Source organism: Crocodylus porosus, unplaced genomic scaffold (genome assembly GCF_001723895.1).
Source record: "Crocodylus porosus isolate Cpor-Errol unplaced genomic scaffold, CroPor_comp1, whole genome shotgun sequence".
NCBI classification, from domain to species: Eukaryota; Metazoa; Chordata; order Crocodylia; family Crocodylidae; genus Crocodylus; species Crocodylus porosus.
The window spans coordinates 8,131,981-8,148,037 of NW_017728912.1; the positions used below are offsets into that span (position 1 = coordinate 8,131,981).

Genomic DNA, 16,057 nt, shown 5'->3' on the forward strand with positions numbered 1-16,057 from the left:
CATTGAACACCTTCAAGAGTAAATTGGATGCTTATCTTGCTGGGATCCTATGACCCCAGCTGACTTCCTGCCCTTTGGGCAAGGGGCTGGACTCGGTGATCTCCTGAGGTCCCTTCCAGCCCTCATGTCTATGAAATCTGTGAATTCAGAAGTATAAAGTCCTGAATCTGACTGAGTTGCTTTTGTTTACTTTGCATATTCTAGTGGTTACCTCTATGCGAGATGTGAAGCTGCATTTTAAATTAGGTACCCAGCACTAATCAGATATTAGGCGTTAGTTAGCCATGTGAACAACACATATGCTGACATATTATCATAAGACTGATTTGCAGTGGGGGGAACACAGCAGCCAGATGCCATGCGGTCTGCCGTTTACCATAAAGTGGCATATAGAGAATCTCACAAAGACTTTCAGTGAAGTGCCCAGGTTATTTTCATTCTAGAGAAATGTCAGTGGAAGGTCATACCTCTATGAACAATTAACAGTGAGCAGCTAAAGCGTGGCAAATCCTGCCCCATTAACTGCAGATACACAGACATTTACTACTGCTTGTGTGCCCACAATTCAGTGGGCAACAGTTTCCTGACACTCAACCGCTTTGTGGTAACTTCTGCCGTGCTCCCTCCTACCCCCTGGGGAGAGCGAAACCTGAACAACTTACCCTTAATGAGACAAGGTTTGCTTTTACTGGAGGGTAAAATCAGGCTTAGGGACAACTATTGCAGAGCAGCTGATGAAAGGTAAGTGATTGTTTAGCTTCTCAGCTGTTCTGCAGTAGCTGTTCACATATTACTCTACCCCTATTCAGTTGTCCTTGCTGTCATATCAGTGGAATATTTGCTTAATGGGGAAGAAAAATTTTATTTTAATGAATGGCTCTTTATCCAGGACAGGGAAAGTGATTTATTGTTGAAGGCCTTTTTGTAGTAGTGGGTTTTGCTCAAAAGACATCTGCTTAGCACTGTTTACTATGGGCTAGTATCCAGGCCTTGGAAATATTTTTATTGCAGGTGAATTTTTGTTAAAATGGATTTTGTTGTAATGGAATTCCACTTGTGCTCTGCATATGAGTATTCAAACTAGAAGGACTAGAAGATACCACAGGTATTACAACTGGTAATAAACAGCAGACCATTATTTGTACTTCCCTAAGAAAACCTTGGAGAAGAATCTGACTAGGAAGCCAGAATCACTTTACTGTTCCCCAGCTGATCCAAGAAGAAGGAACAAATTATAAAACAATCTCATATTTGGACACATATGCTGACTGAAAAATTCAGACTAGACAGGGGTGTTGGCACTCAACCTTTTTCCTATCTATCTCCACCCACTTCCTCCAGATCCAGCTAAATCATTTGCACCAAAGCCCTAAGTCAATATATTTCATACAACTTGCAGTACCAGTCAGCCTTCGTTGGACATGATCTTGAATATTTTGGTGCTATAGTGGAGACTGTGTGAAGATGCTACTTTAGTTTATATTTCTTTTTCTTTCAGTGTAGCTCTGTGATTCTCAAGATGTTCCTTGTTTCTGGAACAAATTCCATGTTTTGCAGACAGCTTGCTACACCCTCTCTTGTTGAGCAGAGATCTGCTCTGGGCTATGTTCTGCTTCCTGGGAACAGCTGTCACAAGTGGTGTTAGAAACATTCTTCTTTCAAAGCAATTCTTACCAAAGGATGATCCTTGAAAACAGGTAGAGTAAGTTTATTTAGGGTGTATCCCTTGAAATAATATATCCCGATGGTATTCAATGTTAATGCCATAAACATAAGAAAGAGTGGTAATTTACTGTCTCAGCTGCTCTGTGGTAAAGTCATAAGGTTTATATTATGTCCTTTGTTTTGGAGAAAAAAGACTTAAACAGCTAAATAAGTGGACAGACTTCGGAGACACCTTTAGCTATGATCTACTAAGATCCTGTATGAATCACTCATGCTGGAATATATTTCTAAGGGTTTATGCATTGTTCTGAGTTTTAGTGGTTCAAGGATTATTAGTCAATTCTTTGAACTATTTTTCTTTCCTATAGCATTCATATAGACAAAACTCTATTCTTTCAGGTATTGGATTCCCTTCTAATGGTAGAAATTATACCTTTTCCTGCAATCGTAATGCATATAATGTACAACATTTATTATAGGATGCTGCAAAGTGTAGCAGCCAATTGGCTGAATGACATGACTGACACCTTCGACATGAACATTTCAAAATTTGATTTTGTCTTTATGGCTAGGGACAGACATTACACATAAACCAAATAAAGTGATCAGAAACTGGTTTAAACCTGTAACAGAACAGGCATTCAGTATACACAAACCAGTTTCAAAATGCTTGAAAGTGGTTTGAGATAAGCCTGGTTTAATGTAGTGTCAAACTTAACTGATTTGGGTCAAACTGGTTTATGCAAGGTCTGCCCCAGACCCCTTGCTGGTCTGAGTTAAACCAGAGACCCCCAGCATCCTGGCATGCTCTCTGGGCTGGGAGGGGTTCTCTGCTCCAGACCAGCCAGGCTGGCCCTGCCCCTGTGCTCCCCAGCCTGAGCAGGGACAGGCAGGGATGGGAATTTGGCCAGAGAGGAGTTTAATTTCCTCTTCCCTGTGCCACTGGCAGGGACCCAAGCCAGGTCTGCCAGGCACTCCCCTCTCACTGCTGCAGCAGTGGGGCACCATGGCCCCTGAGGCAGAGCGGGGCTGGAAGGAGAGTTAATCTCCCCTCTACCCTCACGGGCAGCCAGTCTGTCTGCCCTCACTGCCGCACTTGCTCCCCGCCCTGGAATAGGCCCTCCGTAGAAACCGGAGGAAGGAGGAATAATCCCTGTCCCTGCCCCCTGGATTACCTGGCCATGCTCCCTCCCTGCCACTGCAGAAGGAGGGGAAGGGCTCCTTGTTGGGGGCAGCAGCCCCTGTCATAATGTAGGGGAGCGTGAGCCCCTTCCTGGTGAGGGACTGTGCTGCAGGGCTGGCAGAACTGCGGCAGGCTGTGCACGGTAGCACTGGGGTCCGAAGGGGGCTAGAGCCCCACAAGCCCCCCGCAGCATCACTACACTCAACAGCAGCTCTACTGGGCCCACAGCATGGACCCCCACCAGGAAAGGGCTTGCACTCCAGGAAGCCATGATGGGCTGCTGCTTGTCATGGTCACTCACCACTCGCCGCTCCAGCTGCTGGGTGGGGGCAGGACCTGGCCCTTGCAGCATGTTCTGTGCTTGGGGCAAGCCACCTGCTGGCAAGTGGGGGCTTGCTCAGCTGCTGGCCCTGAGCACTTGTAGTCCTGGATGGGTTGACTTGAAGCCCCTGGGGTCCCAGCCAGTGGGTGCTCCTCCCCGTTATTCCTCCTCGAGCTTCAGCTGTGGCTGGGCCGGGCTGGGCAGATCCTGGTGCAGTGTCAGTGGCTGAATAAGCCCCCTCCTGGCAGGAGGTGGCTCACCCGAAGCATAGAGAGGCCGCTTGCACCATAGCAGGGTCTGCCCAGCACAGCTGCCACCTCCTTTCTGTGCTCGGGACCAGCCCCCTCCTGGCAGGAGGGGGCTTATTCAGCTGCCAGCCTCAAGCACAGGCGGAGGCAAGCACTCGTGCCAGTTCTGGGTCAGGGAGTGAGTGTGGCAGTGATGGCGGGGAGACTCAGATGCCAGTGGGGGTAGAGGGGAGACTAACTCTCCTTCCTGCACCCCGCTGCCTCAGGTGCCATGGTACCCCACTGCTGCAGCAACAAGGGGGGAGCGCCCGGCAGACCCAGCTCTGGTCCCTGCTGGTCAGATAGAGAGGGGGGAATTAAACCCCTCTCTGGCCAGTTCAGCCCAGTCTGGCCACACCTCCCCCCACAGCTTCTCTTCAGCTGAGGGCATGCTCTAGTGCCCCCCCGACTCCTGGCCTGAGCAACTGCAGGCACGTGCCTGTATTGCTTCAGTCCACAGAGAATGTTTGTCCTGGTACAAATCAAGTTCAGCCTAAGTAGGTTAGACTAATCTCCAAAGGTTGAATCAATTCAGGCTCTGGCTTTTTGAATATCTGTCCCTAGCCTATGGGAGCAGACAGAAGTGACAATTTTTTCCCAATCTGGCCACAGAAAATGGTCTATAGCCATGACCAAACACAAATGCACAGCTACAGGCTGCTTAAAAGGAGGACCGATCGGGTGAAAATCTGAACCCTGATTGCGTGAGGGGTCAGATGAAGATGTTTCAAAACATACTATCTGCTGTAACTTTTTTCTGTGCTGCCTCCCAGCCTCTAGCTGTTTTCAGAATGGGAGGGAGAAAGGGAGCAGAAGGAGTTTGGTCTAGGGTTTTTTCAGCCCCTTCTGGTGGATGGAGTGTATGTAATGGAGCCCCCACAAGGTCAGGGGTCTCCAATTCACCCACTCCACCTTCCAGTGCTGGCTGGGGAAGCCCTAGAAGGAGCTCCATCTGCTCCCTTTCCCCCCTCCCATTCTGAAACGGACAGGCTGGGAACGCTAAGGGAAACAGGCTGCAAGCTCGCACCTAGATTCTCTTTCCCTCTGGAACCAAGACTTAACTTCTGTTTGGTTTGAGGGGTCATTGTAATTCAGAACACTTCCTGCAAAGCACTCCCGGTTACAGCTGGGAACCATACTTCTGTCTGCCCTGTATGTGAATACAAAGTTTTTCTCAGTTTGTATTATTTTTCATAATGTTTAACAAAATAACATATTAAATCATAACATACCTTGAAACTCTTGACTTCAGGATTTTTGTTCTCAGGCAACAAAATGTTAAAATCCATTTGAATGGGAAATTGTGGAACACAACAAATCATCCACAGACTAGATTTTATGGATTATAGCTTCTTACCCCATTGCCAGGTTAGTTTTTGTGACCCCTTTGTTCCTATGGGTTCTTAGCTTATCTGCTTCTTCCAACAATATCCCTCTCCCCTCTATAACCGCTTCCTCTGGTGTCTAACGTTCGTTAAAACTGATACACTTCCCTCTGAATATCCAAGCTAGTATGGAAGGTTACACACTGATGTGATTCTTAAATATCTGAATACGTTCAGATGAATTTTGTTAAGAGACAAAACTGATTGGAGAGCTTAATGGCATTATTACATGACATTTTATTTTAAGTTCTGGGTGATGTCTGAGATTTCCAACCCCTTAGATTTAGGAATTTAAATAAACTATACATTCACAGTGTGTAGATATGAGTGTTTGTAAGTGGCCTATAACTTTCAAAAATTAAGTGTTATCATAGTAAATGCTTATGGTAAAAATTGTCCATTATAAAATCTTCCACAGCAAAAAACCTGAAGAACTTGAAAAATCCCAAGGAGTGGTGAAACTAACAGAACTAAGATAAACTGTTTCTAAATAAAAATAGTGGCTTCTCTCCAATGTCTTGGTTCTTCTGTTGTGTTACCATTTTGTTGACTTCTGTGACACACTTGAATGTTGTAGAACTAAAGCATGTTTTTTCTTAATGATCTGGGGGCTTGCTGAGAAATTGGTTTGTTATGGTTACTGCAAATAAAAGAAGACCTCATTAGTCAATTATTTCTTTGTCTGAAATAGGTCATTAAATTTGATGATGGAATCTGTCAATGTATAAAAATGTACAACTGAATGAAAGGTGAGAACAAATGCTGACATCTATAATATACAGACAATGCTCCTGACAAGACACAGGGTTGAGCAGAGCAAATGGCTCGCAAAGCTTATTTAGCAGCAGGACAGTAAAATCCTTCATTTGAGGTGATTTGGCTTTTTACTAACCATTTATGTGGAGACAGGGGTCTACCCTGGTAGGTGGGGTGCTTGTTTTTACTAGAAGTTGCAGACACTGCAGCAATATAACTTTACTTTATTATGGCACTAAAACTATTAATTTGTTATAGTCTCTTTCCCTTGCAGTAAAGTTTCTTTTCTGCTAACCAGAATAGTCATTCTTTTCCTACACTGGTTATCATTTTTGACAGGTAATCATCTGTATCTCTTTTAAAGGCTAGGCAGGATTAAGTTCTCTTTGTGCTAAATGGCAGTATCAGGAAATGATTTAGATACTTTAAAAATGCATTTTAAAGATAGATGAGTAACTCCCAACCATGCCAGCCCCTCTTAACATTTCAAGAAATTCTAAACCAGCTATTTTATGTCCCAGTTGTTATATTAGTTCACTTCAATCAAATTCTAATAAATGGTGACGGGGAAACACTTAAAAAGTTCAAATGTTTGTCTCAGTGTGGATGCTGATTCATGGTGGATGCTTTTTGCTTTATGAACTAGGCTGAAGACCAGGGCTTCTGGTCCAGATCTTCAAAAACATTAAGTTCTCCAACTGCTGTTGAAACCAATGGGATTAGGTGCTTTAATACCTCTGAGGATCTGGCAATTTTCCCAGTGCTTTATATTTCCAGTTGAGTTATTTCACTGAGAGAGCAATTTCCTGTGGTGTTTCCATACTTTTCAGCTCTACTTTAGATGGAAAATAAGAAGCATGGTTGTCCACAGCATTTTAAGGCCTCATTCACCAACATCCTAGAACTCAAGCAAAACTTAAAGCACACAAATAGTTCTACTGATGTTGATGGAATATGCCTACGTGTTGCCAAATCAGGGCCTTAAAGAAGAGTTAAAATAATGTTTTGAGCTTCCATTAAGGTTTAGAAAACTTATTAAATGTAACTGATTTTATTTGCTTTTATCTTGGAGAATAAGCATATCAAACTATGCTGTTAAATCCACTTTAAAAGTGGAATTCTCTTGGCTGGCAGTGTTCCAGTCGGAATAAAAATTACAGTTAAGGAATGATCAGTGGCTCATGATGCCATTTATAAAATAACAAATTTTGGACTTCTTTAAAGTGTGCAGTGTTAATGACTTTTGAGTGAATCAGAATAAGCACATGAAAGAATAGGTTGGCCAACAAACCGAGGAAAAGGCTTTCATGAAATAATTTGTTATTTTGAGGGGATATAGTAATTTGAAATTGGGCACAGAAAAAAAAGGCATCTTCATCCATTAATTGTTGAGGTGCTAAGTGTTAAAAGTCCCTTCAAATTCTTAAAGTGGTATTAACATACAAAATTGTTTTTGCTGGTGTAAGAGAAGGTTTAAGTATTTTAAACATAATTTTTTTTAATACTTTAAAATATCCAAATTGTGCCAATGTTGTCTTTACTCCTTACCTCCTAATACAAGAAAATTCTTCACAGTGACTTCCCAGAAGGATCTAATTCAATTTCCACAACTAGAAGTGAAGGGGTAAAAAGGAGAATGTTGCACAGCACCTTTGGTGCCTGCCACTTTAAGGGCTTAGAACTAGCAGCAGAACAACCTGCAGGTGGCTGCACTCCCCAGTCAGGTGTCACATGGCTGGCAGGGTACTGCCTGATTGGGGAAGAAGGCTCAACTGCTGGAAATAAGAGCAGGCCTGAGCAGGGGAGCCAGCAGTTTGCTGGCTGCAGTTTCAGGGATAATAGCTGCTGGTTACAACATCTTGGAGGTAAGGGCAGGAGCTATGGGGATGGCAGGAGGCTTCTGGTCCTGAGGAATGACCAAAAACTACACCCTGATAGGGTAGGATGGTGTGGTGGGACTGCCTGTGGTGGGGTGGTCCCCAGGAAATGCCATACCAGTTGCCTCTCTAGTGAAAGGCAAGTATGGGGTGCCCTATGGCTCCAGTCACCACAACCTGATGAATAACCCAGATGTAGAGACAGCCACCGGAGCCAGGCACACCTTGGGAAAGGCACCTGAGCCTCATGGGGTGTAAGATGCTGGTGGCTCCAGTGAGGAGGCTGAAGAGTGGCTCCAGCGAGGAGGTAGAAGTATGTCTAGAGGCCCGCACAGAGTAGGGTTTGCGGTAGCAGCCTGAGGGAATGTGCATATGGGGTGCAGAGTAGGGTCTGCTAAGGTGGGCCTGAAGGGCTGCATAGGGGAAGCCCCACAAGAGTGATAACTTAAATGAGAGGCCCTAGTGCGGTGGCATAAGTTGAAGCCCCAGGGAGGAGGCAAAATGGCCAAGGTAAGTCTACAGATGCCTGAGGCCACAGTTGGGCTAGAGGCAAAGGTGATATAGCTCAGCAAGGGAGTCATGGGTACTAAATAGTAGGTTGTTTAGGCCAGTGGAACCTAGTATCTTGGATGCCATTTGTGAGGCATGGGACACGGTATAGGGAATGTCAGAGCCATGTATAATGCCCTACCATTGGGGTATTAAATGGGCAGCTGCTTGCATGTTACATCAGTTTAAAACAGAAAGATATGGCAGGTGAGACAGGGCAGACTGTCCTTGACAGATGGGTGGGCTGACATTGAGACCTGACCCTGTCACAGAGAACACCATATGGGTCTTACAGATGAAAAAGAGAGACTGGAGAAACTGTGCTGTGTTTAGTGGAGGAGGTAAGCTACTAATAGGAGATGCAAAGAAGCCTGAGCTATTCAGTGTCTACTTTACTTCAGTTTTCTCTTTGTCGTGTGTGTGTGTGTGTGTGTGTGCGCGTGCGCGCTCTCTCTCTCTCTCACACACACACACACACACACACACACACACACACACACGTAGGAGCTAGGGGCCTACAGTTTGGTTAGCTGGTTACCACGTCTCTACCAGGATGCAGTAGGTTCTGACACAAAGAATACCTGAGAATTGCCCTCAACTTTCCTGCCATGCCTTGATCTTAAAAAGAAAAGGAGGGTCCAGTGATTGTATGGATACTTCTGTGGGTGCACTCATGTTGTGATGGGTTCTCCTTGGGGCTTCTCCTCCCCTACAGTCCATCCACACTCTGTCTGAGGGTATAAGGATGATGATGTGCTGGATCTCCAGCTGCAATGCTGGGCTGTCTGAAGGTACAAAGATGGTTTCAGATTGGCTTTGAATCACAGCTCAGGTGCTGCTGTGGCTTGGGCTGGTCAATTCCGGACTGAGCTGTGAGGTTTCTTTTAGTTCATTATGCACAAAAGGAGTATAACCTCCCTAGTTAAGGTATATAAATGACATCCCCCTCCTGGAGTACAGCGAGCTTCAGGTTTAAACAGTTCATAATTATTTCATAAGTCTCATCCAAATGTCAGAGTTCTCAATTCATTCTGTACCTCTGGTGAGTACCAGGCTATTGCTCAGGCCTAGTACTTAAGAACAGGTCCCCCTTGGCCAGGGTAGTTTCCCTGTAGCCAGTCTCAGCTAAGTGCTATGAATAATCCAAAAAAACCCCTCAAAACAACCCCTACACATGTAGGAGCATGAAAGAGAGGAAAAAAAAATGGAAATAGGTGGCAGTCCTCAGATTCTGGGAGCTACCCCATCACAAAGTCCCCTCCTGAGGTTTGAGGGTTGTGGTCTATGGGGCTTCCCTACCTATGTGATCTGGGGCTGGTGGGTAGTTGGAGAACCCTCTGGGGCTCCAGGCTGTGGAGGCAACCCTGCTCTGCTTCAGCTCTGGCACGCCCACGGTTTCACCTTCTGCTATGCTCCTCTCTCCTCTGGCCTGCTTTTCTTCCACTTTTTTAATGATCCTGAAATGCAGCTGCATGACTTCAGCTTCTGCACTCCCTCCAACCCAAAGATCGCAGATGCTGATAAACTGCTATAGCAGTATGGCATGCTGCTCCATCTTTGGCATTTCCTTGCCTGCGGGTAAGTTTAGGTTGCCTCCTGCCCTTACTGGGCTAGAGTTGATCCTCTTCTGGTTGCCTGCCCATACTCCCAGGGCTCTTCCTGGCAGGGATTGACCAGCTCACCTTTTCCCACTGCTGTACTGATATATATGTAAGTTATAGACTCATAGAAAAATAGGACTAGAAGGGAGCTCCAGAGGTCATCTAGTCCAACTCCCCTGCCAGAGGCACAATCATCGCTATGGAAATCATCCTATATGAATCCATTTTTTTACTTTTTAGTTAAAATATACAGTTAAACTTGATACAACCACAAGGCATAACACCCTAACCTACTACAGGTAAAGCAGAGGGACAACAATGCTCAATGTCCTGCTGCTGTGAGGGTTGTTAAAATACATTCAAGAGATCCAAGGAAGAAGGTCGTGTCCCCGCTACAAAGGAAGGCAAAAACTCCCATAGTCTCTACCAGTCTGATCATGGGGTAAAATTCCTTCATGACCCCAAATATGGCAATTGGTCTGACCCTGAGTGGAAGGGCAAGATCCTTTAGCTAGGATTTTCTGGGTTTTAGTCCCAGAAGGAATAATGGCATACCCAAATCAAAATCCCTTGCTTTGGTTGCAGCTAAAACCCTGGCCAGGTACAGACATTAAACTTTTACTGATCTAAATGATCAGAAACTGGTCAACACCCATAACAGAACAGAAGTTCAGTGCACAAAGTCTGTCTATACCTATAACAGAACAGAAGTTTGGCACGCATAGACTGGTTTTAATATAGTTTCATAGTTAGTAGGGTCAGAAGGGACCTAAGCAGATCATCAAGTCTGACCCTCTGCCATGGCAGGAAAGAGTACTGGGGTCAAACAACCCCAGCAAGGTGATTGTCAAACCTTGTCTTAAAGACCAGCAGGGTAGGAGCCAGAACCGCTTTGCATGGAAGTTGGTTTCAGATCCTAGATGCCCTGACCGTGAAGTAGCGCCTCCTGATGTCTAATCTGAATTTACCCTCTGCCAGCTTGTGACCATTATTTCTAGTCACTCCTGGTAGTGCTCAGGGGAACAGGGACTCCCCCAATGCCTGCTGGTCCCCTCTGACTAGTTTGTAACAGGCCACTAGATCCCCTCTCAGCCTTCTCTTCTGGAGGCTGAACAGGTTCAGGTCCCGTAGCCTCTCTTCGTAGGGCCTGCCCTGCTGACCCCTGATCATGCGAGTGGCCCTCCTCTGGACCCTCTCCATGTTGTCCACATCTCTCTTGAAGTGCGGCACCCAGAACTGGACGCAGTACTCCAGCTGTGGCCTGACCAGTGCCACATAGAGGGGGAGGATCACCTCCTTGGACCTGCTTGAGATGCATCTGTGGATGCATGACAAGGTGAGGTTGGCCTTCCTGACTGCATCCCCACACTGCCGGCCCATGTTCATCTTGGCATCAATGATGACTCCAAGATCCTTTTCTGCCTCTGCACTGACGAGAAGGGAGTTCCCCAACCTGTAGGTATGGTGCTGGTTCTTCTTCCCCAGGTGCATCACTTTGCACTTGTCATACCATCCTATTCTCATCCACCCACCCCTGTAACCTGTCTAGGTCTGATTGTAGCCTGTTCCTTCCTCCTAGTGTGCCCACATCCCCCCACATCTTAGTATCATCAGCAAATTGAACAGGGTGCTTTTTATCCCCTCGTCCAAGTCACTGATGAAGATGTTGAACAGTGCGGGCCCAAGGACCGAGCCCTGTGGAACCCCACTGCCCACATCTCTCCAGGTCGAAAATGACCCATCCACTACTACTCTCTGGGTGTGGCCCTCCAGCCAGTTGGTGACCCATTTGACTGTGTAGGTGTTGACACCACAGTCCTCTAGTTTCTTAATGAGAATGGGGTTAGAGATAGTGTTGAAGGCCTTCTGAAAGTCCAGGAAGGCTATGTCCACTGCTACCCCTGCATCTAAGGGTTTGGTGACCTGGTCATAGAAGACCACCAGGTTGGTCTGACAGGACCTGCCTCTAATGAACCCATGCTGGTTGCCCCTAAGAATAATCTCCCCTGCTGGCCCCTCATGGACATGTGCCAGGATAATTATCTCAAAAAGCTTACCCAGGATCGAGGTAAGACTAACAATATGGTGGAATCCAGTTTAAGATTTGCCCCTCCCAACAAAGGGCAAATGTATGTTTTGTTCATTACCAATCTAAACTAAGCTGCTTACAGAAAACTGTGCAACTTAGATCAATTCCGCCTTGGGCTTTTGGAATGTCAGTACCTAGCCCCAATACTTCTGTGGGAAAAATCCCTACCCAGACATACGTAGTGGGAAGTGAAAAAATGTCCTTTGTGGTCCTGTGTGGTAACCAGAAAGCCTAGAAGCATAGTTATAGGGTCAAATTATAAAGCAGACCATTTGTGAATGGCTGGTGGATAGTGAGGTAATTGCTAGCCTTCATGGACCGGTGAAGAACAATTCAACTTAACTTACTTAACTTGATTTCCTCCTTTGACAGAATAATTGGTTTAATTAATAAGGGGAATGTTTAAGGGTTTAATTAATAAGGGGATATACCTGGACTTTAATAAAGCATTTGACATAATTCTGCATGCCATTCTAATAACTAACACACAGAAAAGGCTAAATAGAATTACTCTTACGTGAATACTTAAAGAGAAAAATGCGCCTCAACCTGTGACACTATGTTGCCATAGCAATGCACTATGGCAACATAGCATCCATGGGTTTCCACACATGATCAGCAGATACTTTGCCGCGGTGTGCTCCCCCATTGCAGTGTACCTTTACGGTGAAGTAGCTGCTAAAAATACCATGTGTCATGCTTACAGTGCAGTATGGGTGCTTATTGCGCCATGCTTTAGTACTTCCAAAAGGAAGTATTAAAGCATGGTGCAGTAACAACATCAACATAAGGTGATGTCTAGATGCACCCAAAGAGTAACAGTTAACGGATTAATGTCAGGAGATCTCAAGTGGGATTCATCAGGGTTTAACATTGTTATTAATGGCTTGAAAGTAAAACCAGAAAGTGTACTGAAGGAGTCTGCAGATGACACAAAATTGGGAGAGGTTGCTAACACTTTGGAGGATAGAATTAAAATTCAACATGCTCTTGATAAATTGGATAACTGAGCTAAAAATGACAACATGAAACTCAACAAAGTCAAATGTAAGGAATTACTCGCATGGAAGAAAAGCCACATGCCTAAATATAGAATGGAGATAATTTGTTTGGTGGTAACACTGTTAATAGAGATCTGGGACTTATGATGAATCACTATTTCAACATAAGTTAGCAATTTGATGTTGTCACGAAACAGGGAATTTTGGGCTGCATTAACAGTATTGTGTGCAGGACATGGGGGCTGATAAAACCTCTGTCCATGTGGTGCTGGTTAGGCCTTAGCTACAATATTGTGTCCCATCTGGAGTTCTGCATTTTAAGAAGGGCATAGAAAAACTGGAGAGAACTTGGAGATGAGACATGAGGATGGGAAATGGGTTGGAATTTAAGCCATATGAACAAAGGTTGAAGGAAGTATGCTTTGAGCAAAGCAGACTAAAAAAGGACACGATGGAAGTTTTCAAATATTTAAAAGCTTGTCAAAAGCAGAAGATAAAAAACCCATTTTCTCTTGCCATGGGGGCGGGGGGATGGCGGGACGGGGGAAGGGCTGGTATAGGGTAGTGGGTTTAAATTACAGCAAAGTGGATTTCAATTAAGCCTTAGGAAAAGCATCCTAACTGTAAGAGCCATAGAACAGACAAGGTTGTGGAATCTTTGTCATGGGAGGTTTTCCAGAATTTGAATAGGAATATTAGGATTGTTAGGAATATTATCACATGTGCAGGGCAGGAGGTGTGATTGGGAGATCCAGTATCAGATCCCAGCATGCTTTATTGCCACTGCAGGAGGAATCCTGGATTGTGATCCTGGGCTTTTCCTGCATTGGCATACTGGTAGCAAGCTTTCATGGCTGGGGCATAAAACATGCTACATGTGCAAATTAAACCTGGATAGAAACCACCTATAAAGTTATTAAACATTTTCCAGCTCTAACTTTATGGCTGATTGGACTTTTTAAAGGCATGATAGTTAATTTGCACATGTAGCTGTTCTAAATTAATTGTGCAATTAACCACATAATTTGCTTAATGCATGTAAGGTATAAATGGAGGCTGAGATCCCTTCAGGTCTTCTTATTCTTAATTTGAGGGCAATATAGATATTCTATTTCAGGCTATATATTCAAAATGTAAATATTTAAGTCAAGAAGTTGAAAATAATTTCTGAATGCCAAATGGTTAAAGAATTAATACAAAAGAAGGAAAGATTTAAGCGTGATAAAATAACTTTATCTCCACATGCATAGAAACAGATCTTAGTATCTGATGCAATGAAAAATGACTGAAAATGCAATAGACCTAAGCCCCTTAGCAGGGAATTGCCACATGCTGAATTTCTTGTATAACCACATTCTCAGGCATCCTCTAGGGGACAATATCAGGGAAGAATTGGGTACATTTTATGCATGTGTCCCTATAACTAGTGATCCTTGGCTGCTGGCTGAGGCCCTTGGGGCATGAACAGGCTTGAGAATAATCTAATTTATGCCAGCACGTATCAATGGTTAGTTCTAGAATCAATGGGTTCCAAAGGTGGCTTTCCACACTTAGTTTTGTGGTGAATACAGCTTAGTTGGACCAGATGCTGGAGTCCAAAACCTTTCTGAAGAAACATGTTTTTGCAGGGCAAAATAATGTATTTTGTGAGTCTCACGATTTTGGTGCACAAGAAATGCATAGTTAAGTGTATTAATAGTTAAACACTCCTGCATGTTTTTGATGTAACAAAAGCCATGGGTGGAATATTTCTGGCTGTGACTGCTGGTAATCGAAAACTTTCCCTAACTAGGGCCAGATCAGTTCCAGTTTTTTTCATGCTGCTGTGTCCTTATCGCAGAATCTGTGGGAAGTCTTCTATCAGCAAATAATTTGTGGATGGGGGGAAGTGAGTTAGAATCAGCAGGATAAATGATTGATTTGGGCAGGAGAGCACATGTATTAGCCCCGTTAAGGTGTGTGTGGGGCATCCAAAGAATATAAATACAAACTTCCAACTGAATTAACTTTTCAGTATCTCTTACTTAAGAGAGGCCCCCTTCAGATAGTAGATTGCAGGAGCTGCTACTGCTGAAATAAGCTCTGTTAATTGATCTTTGCTGCAGCTGAGCTTCCCTAGAAATAAAGACAGTGTTGGTGGAGTTCACAGTGTTGGTGAAGAAATACAAGACTTCCATGCAGAAACCCCTCACCTCCTGTACATCACATGAAGAAAGTCTACTTTCATGGGCTAAGTATAGACAGTCAAAAAGGCAGATGTTGAATCAATTCAGTCTTTACAGGTTAGTCTAAGCTGCGCAGATTGAACCGATAAGCAAATGAACAGACGTTCACTTTTGATTTAGGAAATACAGTAAAATGCCTGTAGTAGCTCAAGCCAGAAGCCAGCGGGTGCTAGAGCATGCCTCACAGCCACTGCCAAAGGGAAGGGAAGGCTCCCCCCACACCACTCCAGAGGAGGAGGCACGGCCAGGCACCAGCCCAGGCTAGCCTGATGAAGGGTGGGGACCCCAGCCTGGGTCTTCCTGAGTGGGGCTGTGCCTGCCAGGCTTCTGCCCCCACACCTGAGGGTGGGGCAGTCACTACCAAACGGGGGTGGGGTGGGGAGGATGAGGTAGTGCCATTGAATCCATAAAAGCTTAAACAAATATAGTTCTTTCTCTGAAGCGAGCATGTATTGAACACAGCACTTTGCAATCTCAAGCACACAGCAAAGAACAACCAAAAACCTTCACCTAAGCTAAGATACAGCCCAGTAAGACACAGTGAAAGCACACACCGCTTAGTCTAACTTAAAATGGAATGTAATAAACCAAAAAGACAAGAGAAAGCCTTGCATAAGTCTGACATAATCCTGAGGGCAGAGTGTCTCCTTACAGCCAGATATTTAGGAAGTCCTTGCTTAGGTATCCCATTCTCCCACCTTTTACAGGTTCTACTTTATAATGTCAATGTAGTTCTCTGCTTTCTTTGGTCACACTAGCTCAAGCTGTCTGTGACCCTCTCCTGTACCTCTGTCTCCAGCACATACACGTGATGATTGTGCCAGGTCTTTGCCAACACCTCCCATCTCTCAGTCTGGTCTGGAACAGCTTGGTGCCAGAACATTGAGCTGGAGAAGGAGAAATTAAAGCCTCTCCCAGACCCCAGCCAGGGCTTGCCCAGGAGGGGTGCAGTTCCTCTCAGGCTGTTGCCCACTTGTGCCCTGCACCGTGCTTGAGCAGACAGCAGGGGATGTGGACAGCCCACTCTGTTGGGGATAGTGGGACCCCAGACCCCAGCAGGGGTATGCCTGGGGCACAGTCCTTCTCAGGCTGTTGCACCATCCCACCCCATCCCACC

The 16,057-nt window shown here is 45.0% G+C and overlaps 1 long non-coding RNA gene across 1 annotated transcript in view; it reads left to right on the forward strand.

Moving 5' to 3' along the window:
- Positions 1 to 9,777, forward strand: part of LOC109309546 — a 36,408-nt gene extending 26,631 nt beyond the window's left edge. Inside the window, exons 3-4 of the long non-coding RNA XR_002100952.1 lie at positions 421 to 427; positions 9,768 to 9,777. This is a non-coding gene — a long non-coding RNA (uncharacterized LOC109309546). The remainder of the gene's footprint in view (positions 1 to 420; positions 428 to 9,767) is intronic.
- Positions 9,778 to 16,057: the final 6,280 nt, after the last annotated feature.